Source organism: Mya arenaria, chromosome 6 (genome assembly GCF_026914265.1).
Source record: "Mya arenaria isolate MELC-2E11 chromosome 6, ASM2691426v1".
NCBI lineage: Eukaryota > Metazoa > Mollusca > Bivalvia > Myida > Myidae > Mya > Mya arenaria.
The window spans coordinates 39820059-39834926 of NC_069127.1; the positions used below are offsets into that span (position 1 = coordinate 39820059).

The 14868-nt window shown below is 31.5% G+C and overlaps 1 protein-coding gene across 6 annotated transcripts in view; it reads left to right on the top strand.

The window, feature by feature from the left end:
* LOC128239038 (cubilin-like) overlaps positions 1 to 14868 on the top strand; it is a 159729-nt gene that overhangs the window by 81862 nt on the left and 62999 nt on the right. The window contains exon 1 of one of the 6 annotated variants that reach the window (XM_052955470.1): positions 7738 to 7753. The exons of the other annotated variants lie outside the window; for them this stretch is intronic. The gene's annotated coding sequence lies outside the window, so the exon portion shown is untranslated. Of the gene's footprint in view, positions 1 to 7737; positions 7754 to 14868 lie in introns of those variants that run through there. 6 annotated transcript variants of the gene reach the window in all.

The following is a 14868-nucleotide window of genomic DNA, read 5'->3' on the forward strand; positions in this document are numbered from 1 at the left end:
TTGAATCCTTATGTTCATAGACATGCGTTTATTTAATCTTAAGGCTTTTGTTTAGAAAAGATCCAAACATGGCTGGTATCAAAACTATACTTAAAGATAAGCATTGAACAAAAATAGTAAAACATTTATCGTATCCATACATACTTAAACTTCATTGAGACCACACACATTTAGTTTAGCACAACATTAAACATGGCCCGTGTGAACATTTAAATTATTCTTTGCTAGGAAACTCGGATATTTTGATAACAACCAAGGTATTTATTGCTTTGTTTTAAAATTCCGTTCATTAAAGAAGCTCAAAATAGAACTGAATGCATTTTGTTTCCACGAAATTAAGCAGCTGGCTTACAGAAGTGTATATTCCCTCTGTTACTCTAGTTTATATAGTTTTCATGTCGGAAATTAGCTTTGTTGTAAACCATAAAACGATGAAAGTTTCTTAGAATTATATCAGGAAGTGCTATTTATTGACTGCTTCCGTTTTCACTGAGCTGACCGCAGTGCTTCTCGTGCACTTCCTGCTTTCAAGTCAGTTCGAAATATAACGCGATGTTAAAGTAATATTTCTTTTAAAACATTTGGAGAGCTTGAAGGTTATTGGCTGATGTACAGAAATAATTACCAACTCTCAATATAGGGGAACATAAAAGAAAATATAACCATGATTTCAGTTGTTCGCCTTTTTTATTTATCTTAATAGAGTACACAAACATATTAACGATAAGAAGGAGTAGCAGGCCTGGAACTAAATATTGGTCTTCATTGAATCTGAATACGATGTTGCTAATCGAAGTATTTGATATTTATAAGTGACCAATAAAGTGATTGACGCCAATGATGTATGGCCACAAGCTGAAGCTTCAATATTGAATACCACCCAATAATATATTTCGTTAAAAACCTTCTATGTGTCTTTTTGGCTTTCATAACGAGAAAAACTGAGAGAATAAATGGCTTCTAGATCATCGTCTTAACATTTTAATGTGCAATGAACTTAGTACGTTTCCATATCGGTGGACTTTCCATCACATCTCAGAAATTAAATATAACTTAAACAAACATTCTGGAATAAAACTGTGTTGAATTTGATACCTGCAGTCACGATTCAGCAACTCAGTCTCCGTCTTGAAACTGCAATGCTGGTTTGATTGAGACTGTACAATGACAAAAATAGAATGTGCAGGAATCGGTTTAAGTGTTTTTTTTTTATTTCTACAAATAACTAACTCATATTCAAGTACCAGGTGCCATTTCAAAAATCAACTTAGTTAGACAATGTTCAACTTAGTGAACCACACCAATTTATTGATTTGGATTATTTTAAGTAATTAATTCTTCAATTGCATTTCAAACTTAAATACCATATATATAAAGGTTGACTAAATACTGTGGTTGCACGTTGTCTAAAATCAATAGCTTGCATCGAAAGATAAACTTAAACAAGGAACGCATCAAACACCAGCATCCACCCAAATGTTATTAAATAAGATTTTGGCAGTGTTCAAATTTGCTGGAATACATTGCTTCACAGTAAACAACGTTTTATAGAAATCATTATGTTTGTTTTAATACTTATGTGAAAACGTTTTTTATAAGCCTTTTAATTAAAAAATATTTTATTTTAAGATCCACACGTCAAATAGTTTTGGAACACATTTACATCTATCTTTGTGAAATGCTATGACGTTAGGTCAACTTTACATACACTATATGATGATGACACTATAGAGACATAATCTTAAAATAATAACGTATATATATATTATATTTTACATTAGGGTTATGAGTGAGAGATCGAACAACTATCTCACATCTCCAAATAATTCAGATTGCTATCAGCAAAGCCACTCCTATATATTATCACTGTATTTCCGTTTAAGTTATCTCCATGGACAATGTAATGCAACAAAATTGTATGCAAGATTTGTTTATATCGTTTCAACATACGTCTTTCAATTTGTAGGCAACATAGCTAGTATTTACATAACACAAAAAGTAGCTTAAGATTTATTCAGAACATAAGAAGTTCTATTTATCATTTTTTCGCAACAAATTTGACCATCATATTTTTCTGCTAACCGATTGCTTATTCAAAGTTATATTTTTTATTTTCATTTCATTTATAATCACAGTTCCTTTTAACATTCTATTTTAGGTTACACAGCTAAAATATGCTGCAAAAACCGAGACATACTTAGTTGAATTTACATATTTTTCACCTTTTAAATGACATCAAGCTAGTAGTAGTATATTGGATAATTAAACTACATGTATTTGGTAATTGGATCTTATTCTCTTGAACTATTCAAAAGCATGACAATTATTACCAGGCCAAAACAAAACCCCAACATTAGCAGTAAACTATGGAGTGACAAGTGAATAACTTGTATTGATATAAGTATTTTAAAATTGAAACGCTTTTTACGAAAACAAGATATTATATTATTATACTAATTTTCATCTATATGTTTAAAGCAACGTTTCAACGTCAGCGTTGTTCCACAAATTTGTCAGAAAAATATTGAAAAGTTTATGAGCACTCTGCAGCTATGCAAAATAAATCAGGAAGTCGATTATAATGTTAACAGTTTCTTACCTTTCAAAGAGAGAATCGCGTGATATATTTACAGACATTTTCCAATATACATTTATGATTTAGATAAAGACATTTATTTATTTGTAAAGACATTGCATTGCACATAAAAGAGCCGCAAATATCATTATTTAAAATCCTCCCACACGGAAAGAAAGAAAGAAAAATAACCCAGACAAGGAGATATTGAATTTAGGTATACAAATAAACGAAGACAGATAAATATCTTTCAGAATGAATCCGGAAATTTATAGGCATTCGTTTATTAAATCTGCAGGGTTCAGTTTTAAAATAATCTAGAATTTGGCAGAAATCAATACTGTTATTGACGATAACCAGTGACCTAAAATAGTTAGAAATTCCCATAAATACCAAACCGATGTGCTATCTTGAGGTTAAGAAAATTGGCATGAATTTCAGACTTCAAACTGGTACATCACCTTTACCTTCATAATGTTACCCCTTAATTTCAATTTCGCGTGCAGCTGATAGAACCTTCCTAATGATTGTTTGCTTTTTTACAGTAAATTTATAAAACGTATGATTGAACGGTACCTATAAAATATTTATCACCAAGACATCGTCTTCATGATTTCTGACTTCAGTTTATATTTCGGTGAGCATGTGATGCAAACATTGGTAAAGCATGTTGTTTTCAGGTTTTAATATTATCGAAGTTGAAAACTGATTAAACATCTTATTGTCATTAAAATAGTATAAACTCCGTGCTATCAACAGAAAGAACAAGCCGTAGAATTATTAAGATTCTCGTACAACTGGTTTGGAAACTTGTTGCATTTAGTTTCATAGGTATTGTATTAAGAGTAAAAAGTGTTGCCAAATGCAAACATTGAAATGGGTTAATTGGCTCTTCAACAAATTGTTAGTTGCTATTTCCCTGTTTACACTTTGTTACTCCAGTGCTAGAATACCTTCACTTCTAGCAATGACTGTAGTGATGGATTCCTAATTTGCCATGACCACATCCCGGGGTCAGGGTGGTTAATTGTACAGCAGCCAGCCAAATACTATATGTCATACGTCAATTGACAACAATATTCCATTCTATGTAAACATATTTACATTTTATATTTCAAATTGAAAATATATTTGCAGGATGCTTATGTTTTAAACTGTTCCTTACTTACTATCAATAAGACGTTCACGTTTTGTGATGGTTAAAGAAATGTAGATAATGAATTGTAACTTGTTATCGTTTTTTTTAACTTACAAGTGCACCACAAATTATCACTTATTACCATAATAAGCACACGTATAATTTTGAAACCATAAACGAGGTGAAGCAGATTTTCAACAACAAAATGTTCGAACAATGATAATTTGAGACATTCACAAAATACAAAGAGATTAAATGTCCCATAGCTGTGCAAAGCAGCGAAAATAGTGCTTTAACTGATTTAAAAAATAGAAACCAAAATGGATTGTCGTCTGGTATCACAGGAAAGGCATCGATTACAAGGATTTTATCAGTCCTAATGGATTGGGAAACAAGCCGACAGCATAATATTTTATATATAGGTTGGTGACCTTTAGATGAAAATGTAATTTTGATCAAATGCCAGTTTGATAACTGAGTGGTTGAGAGAAGAAAATAAAGCAAATATATTGAAAAACACGGTTTTGGATTTTCATACAATCAAACAAAATATATTAATTTTTAGTTTGTTTTATTATCAATGAAAACCGATCTTTCGCAAAGCCGTACTGCCGTCATCGTGGTCTGCGTTTGCAAAAATGTACATGTTGAAAGATATTAAAACAAGTACAGTTATTGTCATGAAATAAGCACAACAATTGAACAGAAACTGGAAAAAGCTACTATTGATCAGATACTAATGAATGATCAATATATGAACAAGTTACAATTGTTTAGAATCTGAAAAAATGCTACAATTGATCAGAAACTGACAAAAGCTTTAATGATCGCGGGCATGTTTTTCCCTAGTGCACACTTTTGGACAGACCTTCACGAATGCTTCCTACATTCAATGAATTCTTAAATATTTGTCATTAAACGAAACACAGTCATTAGACTCCCTGATCCCAGAACACATTATGACAGCTTTTACTTGCTTCCAGTGAAATATGGGTTAAATGACAAAAACCACGTGCATATCGAAATTGGTTCCAGCATCGAAAGTCAGCCTCTATTTGTCCCCCAGTACTCGTAAATAGATGATGAGTTATTGATAACCTTTACAATTTGTAGCTTTTGATGCGTTTTGAGAACAAACGAGAAAGAACGTGTCGTTGAAAATTTTAGTTGCACTTCATATAAAGTGTTATTTAAAAAAAAAAAAAATTCCGAAAAAATATTATGATTTTCACAAAATTGAAATAATCATTTCTCCAAACGGTAATTTACCAAGGTGATATATATGTGGTTCATATTTCAATACTCTAGTTTGAATGATATTCATTCTATAATTTTATCGATTCATCGTGTGTTTGAATATGTGTATATATTTTCTATGTTATTTATAACAAACATTGAATTTTTTGCCAACGATTGCATCACTAAAACACAAGCAAATCTAAAACAGTTTACGCTAGTAGAAATAGAATATAGCATAGTCTCTTATAGACTAACACAATTTTATATAAATTCTGTCAAACAATTATTTTGAAATTAACGTCAATATTTTTTTACATCGACTGTGACCTGAAGAGACCCATGTGAAAACCCCTTTAAAATCACGTGTTTCCTAGCACTGCTTTATAACTGTTAAACTATGCTCTTATATGAAATCAAAGAGCTAAACTGTAGTTTCGCTAGATGTATATGTCGTTAACCAACAATAAGTTTGTTTCAAATAATATTTTAAATATCGTGTTGAGCCTCGAAACAACTATATTAAAGCTTATGATCATAAGTTTATTTCCAACATGGACTATTCAATAATCTGGCATAACACTCTTTTCAGATTTGACAGATTTACCGTAAAAAATATTTGACATGTTTATAAACACTTTACAATGAGGCTTTGCTGATATTATCAGGAAGCTAATTAAAGTTTCTATACTGGAGTAATTATCAAAGGGAAAAAGTTTGATATTCGTGTATAAAATTGGCAAACGACATGAATCGTATATTATGATCTTTCTGAACCCATAGTCGAATTCAACAGAGAAAAAATGTTGTCACTGAAAAATTAACTTTATACTTAATAAAATTTTCCGCGTATATGATGTATTTATTGACTAAAAGTATTGTTATTTTGAAAAAAGACTATAGCAAATCATTTTTATTTTATAGATTTTAATAAAAGAGTATTATACGCTGATGGTTTTGAAACGTACCCGGTCGATGAATGAAGCTTAACAAACCTATGGAATCATTTTGGCATTTACGTACCCTATAGCAAAGCCTCCTACCATTATATTCATAAACATGGGCTATATGAAAGACAACAGATATTCTTATTAAACTTGTAGAGATGCAAAATGTTCAGAAACTGACAAAAGTCGTAATTGATCTAACACATCCTTAACCTACTGCAAACATTTGGAAAGCCCTTCCAAAAAGCCTCCTACATTGAATAGATTCTTTGATTTGGGCGATATGACAAATAATAGTTATCATCCATCACACTGGTAGAGATACAAATCATATCGAAGCTGACAAGAACCTAAATTGATCACTGGCACTACCGTACCCCAGAGAATAGTTTTGGACGTTTTTTTCAAAACAATGTAAACATGAAATAAGGACAAAAGAAATAAGCATTAAAAAGGGTAAAGATCAAATAATAATAAAACCTTCAAAACTATGCTGAAGCAACTCAGATTACTATAGCATATTTCGTTTAATTATACATGTCGCCTTTCAAACGATACCACACTTGTAGTAGTGTTTTAGATAGATAAACAAACACCATGGTTATTGGCTCTTATTTTATTACACTCTTACTACACTCTTAATAGCAAAACCATTTATTCTGTGCAAAAATAAAAAAAAATGGCAGAAAATCCTTGAGACGTTTATAAACACTGCAATTTCGCATATTAATTCAGAATTTTGGTTGAAATGTTGTCTAGACATTTCCCAATTTAACTTTTATGATTTAGTCTCAGGCAAATATATACTTGTTAAGACATGTAATTGCACATTTTCCGAACCGAAATATTTAGTTATGAAAAATCATCCCAAAATGAAAGATAGAAAAAAGAAAAAAGCCAAGGGACAAGATTTGTAAATTCGCTAGAAAATACAGATCTGCCAGACTATTTTAAAGGCTTACACAAAAGTGTCGGACTCGTAATTTGTTTGTTTTCGAAATATCATTAAGCCCTAAGGCATAGAAATAAACGACGTCAGAAGGAAGACATCCTCGAAAATGACTCCTGAAGTTCATAGACATGAGTCTATTATGTCTGAAGGCTCTTCTTTTGAAAAGTTCCATACATGATAGAAATCAATATTATACTTATAGATTAGCAGTGGACTGATAGTTAAACATTTCTAATGTGCCTTTTGCTAATTTCGTATCCGTTTATACTAAAGCTTCTTAGAAACTACGCACATTAAGCACAACATTGTACATTGCCCATGTGCACATACAAACTATTATTTGCTAGGAAACTCCGATCATTGGATAACATTCAACGTATTTATTGCTTTGTTTTAAACTTCCGTTTATTAAATAAGCTTAAAATAGAACAGATCCTATTTTGTTTCCCCGAAACTAAGCAGCTGGCTTACAGAAGTGTATATTTCCCTTGCAATTATTGGTTATATAGTTTTCATGTCGGAGATTAGCTTTGTTGTAAATTCATAAAACGATAAACCTTTTTTTGGATTATATCAGGAAGTGCTATTTATTGACTGCTTCCGCTTGCACTGAGCTGACCGCAGTGCTCCTCGTGCACTCAAGTTGGTTTGAAATATAACGCAATTTTTATGTAAATGTTTCTTTTAAAACAATTAGAAAACTTGAGCGTTTTCTGCGTAGCTGTTTGAGTTATTGGTTAAAACGCAAAATATTTACCAACTCTAAACATAGGGGAAAGTATCAGAAATGAGTGGTTCGCTTTTTTGTATATCTTAATCGAGTATGCATCCTTACCAAAAGGAGGAACAGAGCTGGTATACAATAGTGGTCTTCATTGGATCTAAGAACGATGTAGCTAAGCAAGGTACTTGTGTTTTTTTTATAATTTACCAACAGAGTGAATAATATCAATAATTTATGACCATAAGATTAACTTTAGTTGAGTATGTTATACCACCCCAAGTACGAATATTTGTCTTATTGAACGTCTTATATTTTGTTTTAAATATGTTGATATGTATTTTTAGCTATTATGACAATAAAGGCTTGGAATAAATGGGTTCTCGATTATCGTGTAAACCCTTTAATGTGCATAATGTCTGTATCGGTGGACCTTTTATCACATTTAAGTAGTTTACTCTAACGTAAATAAACATTCTGGACTAATAATGTATATAGATTGATAACTGCAGTGAAACCAAGACTAACAAACCATTTATTTGTCTTTTGGTTTTAGATACTTGTATTTCCTATGCATGTATACAATTGATTTTTGCGTTTGTTATACCAATGCACTTTTCTGCTGGATTACCATCGCCATGTTTGGGGTATTTTATTCATGTATATTATTTATGTTTTTCACCTTTGAAATGACATCATTTTAGTAGTTGTATATTGGATAATTAAACGACATGTATTTGGTGATTGGCTCTTATTTTCATTCAATAGCGTAAAAATTATTTCCAGGCCAAATTAAGCCCCCAACATTAACAATAAACTATGAAGTAAAAATTGTATAACTTGTATTGCTATAAATATTTTAAAATTGAAACATTTTTTTCCGAAGACAAATTATTATATTTTTATATTTATTTTCATCTATACATTTAAAGCAACGTTTCATCGTCAGTGTTCTTCAACAAATTTGGCAGAAAACATTAAGAAGTTAATGAACACCCTGCAGCTATGCAAAATTATTCAGGAAGTAGATTAAACTGTAAACATTTCTTTACATATCAAAGAGAGAACCGCGTGATATTTTTACAGACATTTTCCAATATACATTCATGATTTAGACAAAGGCATTTATTTATTTGTAAAGACTTTTAATTGCGCAATAACAAGCCATAAATATCATTATTTAAAATCCTCCCACACGAAAAGAAAGAAAGAAAAAAATAACCCAGACAAGGAGATATTTAATTTCGGTATACAAATAAACAAAGACAGATAAATATCTTTCAGAATGAATCCGGAAATTTATAGGCATTCGTTTATTGAATCTGCAGGGTTCAGTTTTAAAATAATCTAGAATTTGGCAGAAATCCATACTGTTGTTTACGATAAGCAGTAAACTAAAATAGTTAGAAATTTCTATCAATACCAAGCCGATGTGCTATCTTGAGGTTAAGAAAATAGGCATGAATTTCAGACTGCAAATTGCTACATCACATTAACCTTCATAATGTAAGCACATAATTTCAATTTCGCGTGCAGCTTACAGACCCTTTCTAATATTTGTTCCCTATATTGTTTCTAGTAAATTTATGCCAAGTAAGTGTGCCGATTGTGCATAAATTACAGAATGTGTTCGCATGTAAATAGCGTGTGTGCTCACGTGTTTACATGAAAACTCTTCCACGGATAAACATTGACATTGTAAGCAAATTTGTCTGCTAACCGATTATTTCGACCAATGTCAGATCTCAGACACGCTTCATATGATTGAACTGTATCTATAAAATATTTATCACCAAGACATCGTCTTTATGATTTCTGACTTCAGTTTATATTCCAGTGAGCATGTGATGCAAACACATTGGTAACGTATGTTGTTTTCAGGTTTTTATATTATCGAAGTTGAACTGATTAAACATCTTCATGTCATTATGTTGACTTAAAATAGTATAAACTCCATTCTATCAGCAAAAAGAACAAGCCTTAGAATTATAAAGGTTTTTCAAACAACTGGTTGGGAGACTTGTTGCATTTAATTACAAAGGTATTGTATTACGAGTAAAAGGTGTTACCTAATGCAAACATTGAAATGGGTTAATAGGCTATTGTAACAAACTGTAAGTTACAATTTCCCAGTATACACTAGCAATGACTGTAGTGTTGGATTCCTAATTTGCTATGACCACATCCCGGGGTCAGGGTGGTTAGTTGTACAGCAGCCAGCCAAATGTTATATGTCATACGTCAATTGACTGACAACAATATCCATTTTATGTAAATATATTTCCATTTTGTATTTCAATTTGAAAATATTTTGGCAGGATGCTTATGTTTCAAACCGTTCCTTACTTATTATCAATAAAACGTTTACGTTTTGTCTTTGGCGTTTGCCCATTGCCACTTAACCGGGTTTATGTTTAAACTTTTTGCTACTGAGCATGTTTCTGTAGCTTTTTGCATATACATTGTGATTGATAAAGTGATGTAGATAATTTGAAACTTGTTATCATTTTATTATCTTACGAGTTCACCACAAGTCACTTATTACCATGATTAGCACACGCATAATTTTGAAACCATAAACGAGGTGTAGCAGATTTTCAACAACTAAATATCCAAGCAATTTTAATTGAGACATTCACAAAATTCAAAGAGATTAAATGTCCAATAGCTGTGCAAAGCAGCGAAAATAATGCTTTAACCGACTTAAAAAATAGAAACGAAAATGGATTGTCGTCTGGTATCACAGGAAAGGCATCGATTACAAGGATTTTATCAGTCTTAATGGAATGGGAAACAAGCAGACAGCTTAATATTTTATATATAGGTTGGTGACCTTTAGATGGAAATGTAATTTCGATCAAATGCCAGTTTGATAACTGAGTGGTTGAGATAAGAATATAAAGTTTTAAATTGAAAAACACGATTTTGGATTTTCATACAATCAGACACATTATATTCATTTTTAGTTTCTACAATTATCAGAGAAACCCGATATACTGCAAAGCGGTAATGACATCACCGTCGTCTGCCCTCGGCAAAAACTTACATCTTGACAGACAAAAACAGTTATTATCATGAAACTATCACCGCAATCGAACAGAAACTGACAAAAGCTAATATTGATCAGAAACTAATAAATGCTACAATTGATCATAGTGAAAAAGTTACAACAGATCAGAATCTGATAAAAAATACAATTGAACAGAACCTGACAAAAGCCACAATTGTTCATAACCTAACAAAAGTCACAATTGATCAGAATCTGACGAAAGCTTCAAATTGGTCGCTGGCATTTTCCCCTAGTGTACACATTTGGACAGACCTTCAAGAATGCTCCCTACATTCACTAAATTCTTAAATAATTGCCATTTGACGAAACACAGTTATTAGACTCTCTGATCCAAGAACAAATTATGACAGCTTTTACTTGCTGCCAGTAAAATATGGGTTAAATGACAAAAACCACGTGCATATCGAAATTGGTTCCAGCATCGAAAGTCAGCCTCTATTTGTCTTCCAGTACTCGTAAATAGATGATGAGTTATTGATAACTATTGCTTTACGATTTGTAGCTTTTTATGCGTTTTGAGAACAAAAGAGAAATAACGTATTTGCGTGTCGTTGGACATTGGAGTTGCACTTCATATTCAGGTAATTTTTATTTCACATATTTCTCAGAAACAATATAATGTTACTCACAAAATTTAAATAAGCATGTGTTAAAACGGTAATTTATCACTGTGATTTATATGTTGTTCATATCAATCACAATAATCTAGTTTAAAGGATATTATACCTTCTATAATTCAGATTGAAGTTTTTCGATACACATTGATCCATTTTGATATATCATTATTGTTATTTGAAGTATGTGGTAGATATACCAACTCCGTGGTCAAATCCATTATGAATTCAATACTTGGCCGAATTTTCAGCGTTGCATCGTTCATCAAAATTCCGTCAAGTTGAATTTTTTGCCAACGATTGTATCCCTCAAACATAAACAATTCTAAAACATTTTACACTGGTAAAAACATAATTTAGATTTAGCATAGTCTTTACAATTGTTAAACTATGTTCTTATATAAACTTAAAGAGCTAAACGATAGTTTCGCTAGATGTACATGTCATTATCCAACAAATAGTTTGTTTCAAATCAAATCATATAAATATCGTGTTGAGCCTCGAAACAACTATATCTTGATCATTAGCCAGTTTCCACCATGGACTCTTCAATAATCGAGCATAACAATCTTTTCAGATTTGACAGATTTACCATAAAACATATTTGACATGTTTATGAACACTTTACAATGAGGCTTTGCCGAAATTATCAGGAAGCTAATTGAAGTTTCTATACTGGAGTAATTATCAAAGGGAAAGAGTTTGATATACGTGACTGTATAAAATTGGCAAACGACTTGAATCGTTCATTATAATCTTTCTGAACTCAGGACCGAATTCAACAGAGAAAGATTAATATGTTGTGACTTAAATATTAACATTATACTTAATAAAATTGTCCGCGTATATGATATATTTCTTGACTAAGAGTCTTGCTATTTTGAATATAAGACTCTAGCAAACAATATTTATTTGCTGAATTTAGATTTTAAAGCTGAACTCTCACAGATTGGACGTTTTGACAACTTTTTTTTATTTTTTGTCTTAGAACGAGCTTTTTTGCGTAAATATCTGATAAAAGACTGATGACAAAAGATCAGATCGCATAATTTCATATTTCTGCTCCAAAGTTGATGTTTTTTTTGCATTTTTCTTATACTAACGGTTTAGGCCATAAAACATTAAATTCGAAACGGAAATATAAAAGTCTGTGATCTGATCTTTTGTCAACAGTCTTTCATCAGTGGTCTGCAGATATTTACGCAAAAATATGCTAATTCCAAGAAAAAAAAAGTAAAAAAATTAGAAAAACGGCAAATCTGTGAGAGTGCAGCTTTAATAAACTTTTATTATACGCTGATGGTTTTCAAACCTACCCGGTCGATGAATGACGCTTAACAACCTATGGAATCAATTTGGCATTGACGTACCATAAAGCAAAGCATTCTACCATTATATTCATAAATATGGGCTATATGACAGACAACATATATCATTATTAAACTTGTAGAGAATGATGCAAAATGTTTAGAAACTGACGAAAGCCAAAATTGATCTAACACATCCTTAACCTACTGCAATCATTTGGACAACCCTTCCAAAAAGCCTCCTACATGGAATAGATTCTTGGATTTGGGCAATATGACAAATAACAGTTATCATCCATCACACTGGTAGAGATACAAATCATATCGAAGCTGACAAGAACCTAAATTGATCGCTGGCAACTACCGTACCCCATAGAATACATTTAGACATTTTTTTCCAAAACAATGTAAACATGAAATAAGGAGAAAAAAAATGGCGTCAAAAAGGTTAAAGAACAAATAATAAAAAAAAACCTTCAAAACTATGCTGAAGCAACTCAGATTACTATAGCATATTTCGTTTAATTATACATTTCACCTTTCAAACGATACCAAACTTGTAGTAGTGCTTTAGATAGATCAACAACACCATGGTTATTGGCTCTTATTTTACTACACTCTTACTACACTCTTCAAAAGCACAACCATTTATTCTGTGCAAAAATAAAAAAAATGGCAGAAAATCCTTGAGACGTTTATAAACACTGCAATTTCGCAGATAAATTCATAAATTTGGTTGAAATGTTGTCTAGACATTTCCCAATTTAACTTTTATGATTTAGTCTCAGGCAAATATATACTTGTTGAGACATCTATCTATTTGCACATTTTCAGAACCGAAATATTTAGTTATGAAAAAACCTCCCTAAATCAAAGATAGAAAAAAGAAAAAAAGCCGAAAAGGGACAAGATTTGTAAATTCGCTAGAAAATACAGATCTGCCAGACTATTTTGTAGGCTTACACAGAAGTGTCGGACTCGTAATGTGTTTGATTTCGAAGTAACATTAAGCCCTAAGGCATATAAATAAACGACGTCAGAAGGAAGACATGAAAAAATGACTCCTGAAGTTCATAGACATGAGTCTATTATGTCTGAAGGCTCTTCTTTTGAAATGTTCCATACATGATATTAATACATCAATATTATACTTATAGATTAGCGGTGGACAGATAGTTAAACATTTCTAATGTGCCTTTTGCTAATTTCGTATCCGTTTATACTAAAGCTTCTTAGAAACTACGCACATTAAGCACAACATTATACATTGCCCATGTGCACATACAAACTATTATTTGCTAGGAAACTCTGATAATTGGATAACATCCAACGTATTTATTGCTTTGTTTTAAAATTCCGTTAATTAAATAAGCTCAAAATAGAGCAGATCCCATTTTGTTTCCTCGAATCTAAGCAGCTGGCACACAGAAGAATATTTCCTCTGTTATTATTGTTTATGTAGTTTTGTTATCGGAAATTAGCTTTGTTGTAAAACCATAAAACGATAAAAGTTTCTTTGAATTATATCAGGAATTGCTATTTATTGACTGCTTCCGTTTTCACTGAACTTACCGCAGTGCTCCTCGTGCACTTCCTGCTTTCAAGTTAGTATGACAAATAACGCAATGTTGAAGTTAATGTGTCTTTTAAAACAATTAGAAAACTTGAGCGGTTTCTGCGTAGCTGTTTGAGTTATTGGTTAAAACAAGTATTTTAATTTGACGTCAACATAATTGGTATTAATTGTCTACTAACAGAAGCTTAAGATACGTTTCTAGGTTCATTCATAACACAAGAATATCAGTTAAACATTCGTTTGCTAGCATGGCAGGTAGCGCAACTAAATTGACCCTAGTTGTTTTTTTATTGATTACTTAAAGGTCTTTTTTCTTTTCTTTTTCATTTCTTTTACAGTTTCAAATACTTTTAAAGTTGAATTTTAGTTAAAGTAAAGAAGGTTACTTAGCTAAACTATGCTGCAACAACTCAGGCAAATTGAAATGCTTTTTACGAAGACCAGTCATCAAATTTTATATTAATTTTCATCTATACTTTTAAAGCAACGTTTCAACGTCAGCAATCTTTAAACATGCGAAAAGACTCTGACGCCGTGTATTAATTTTACAGGAGGTTTCTTTGCAATGTTATTAAATTTGGCTTTGAATTGCAAAATTTCATTACTTCAAATCCTGCAACAAGCAAACAAAACAGAAAAAATAACCAGAGACAGATCTGATAGAATATTTAAGGCTAAAATAGAAGTGTCGATTTCAAAACGTGATGAATTGCGAAATTTAATTTAGGATGT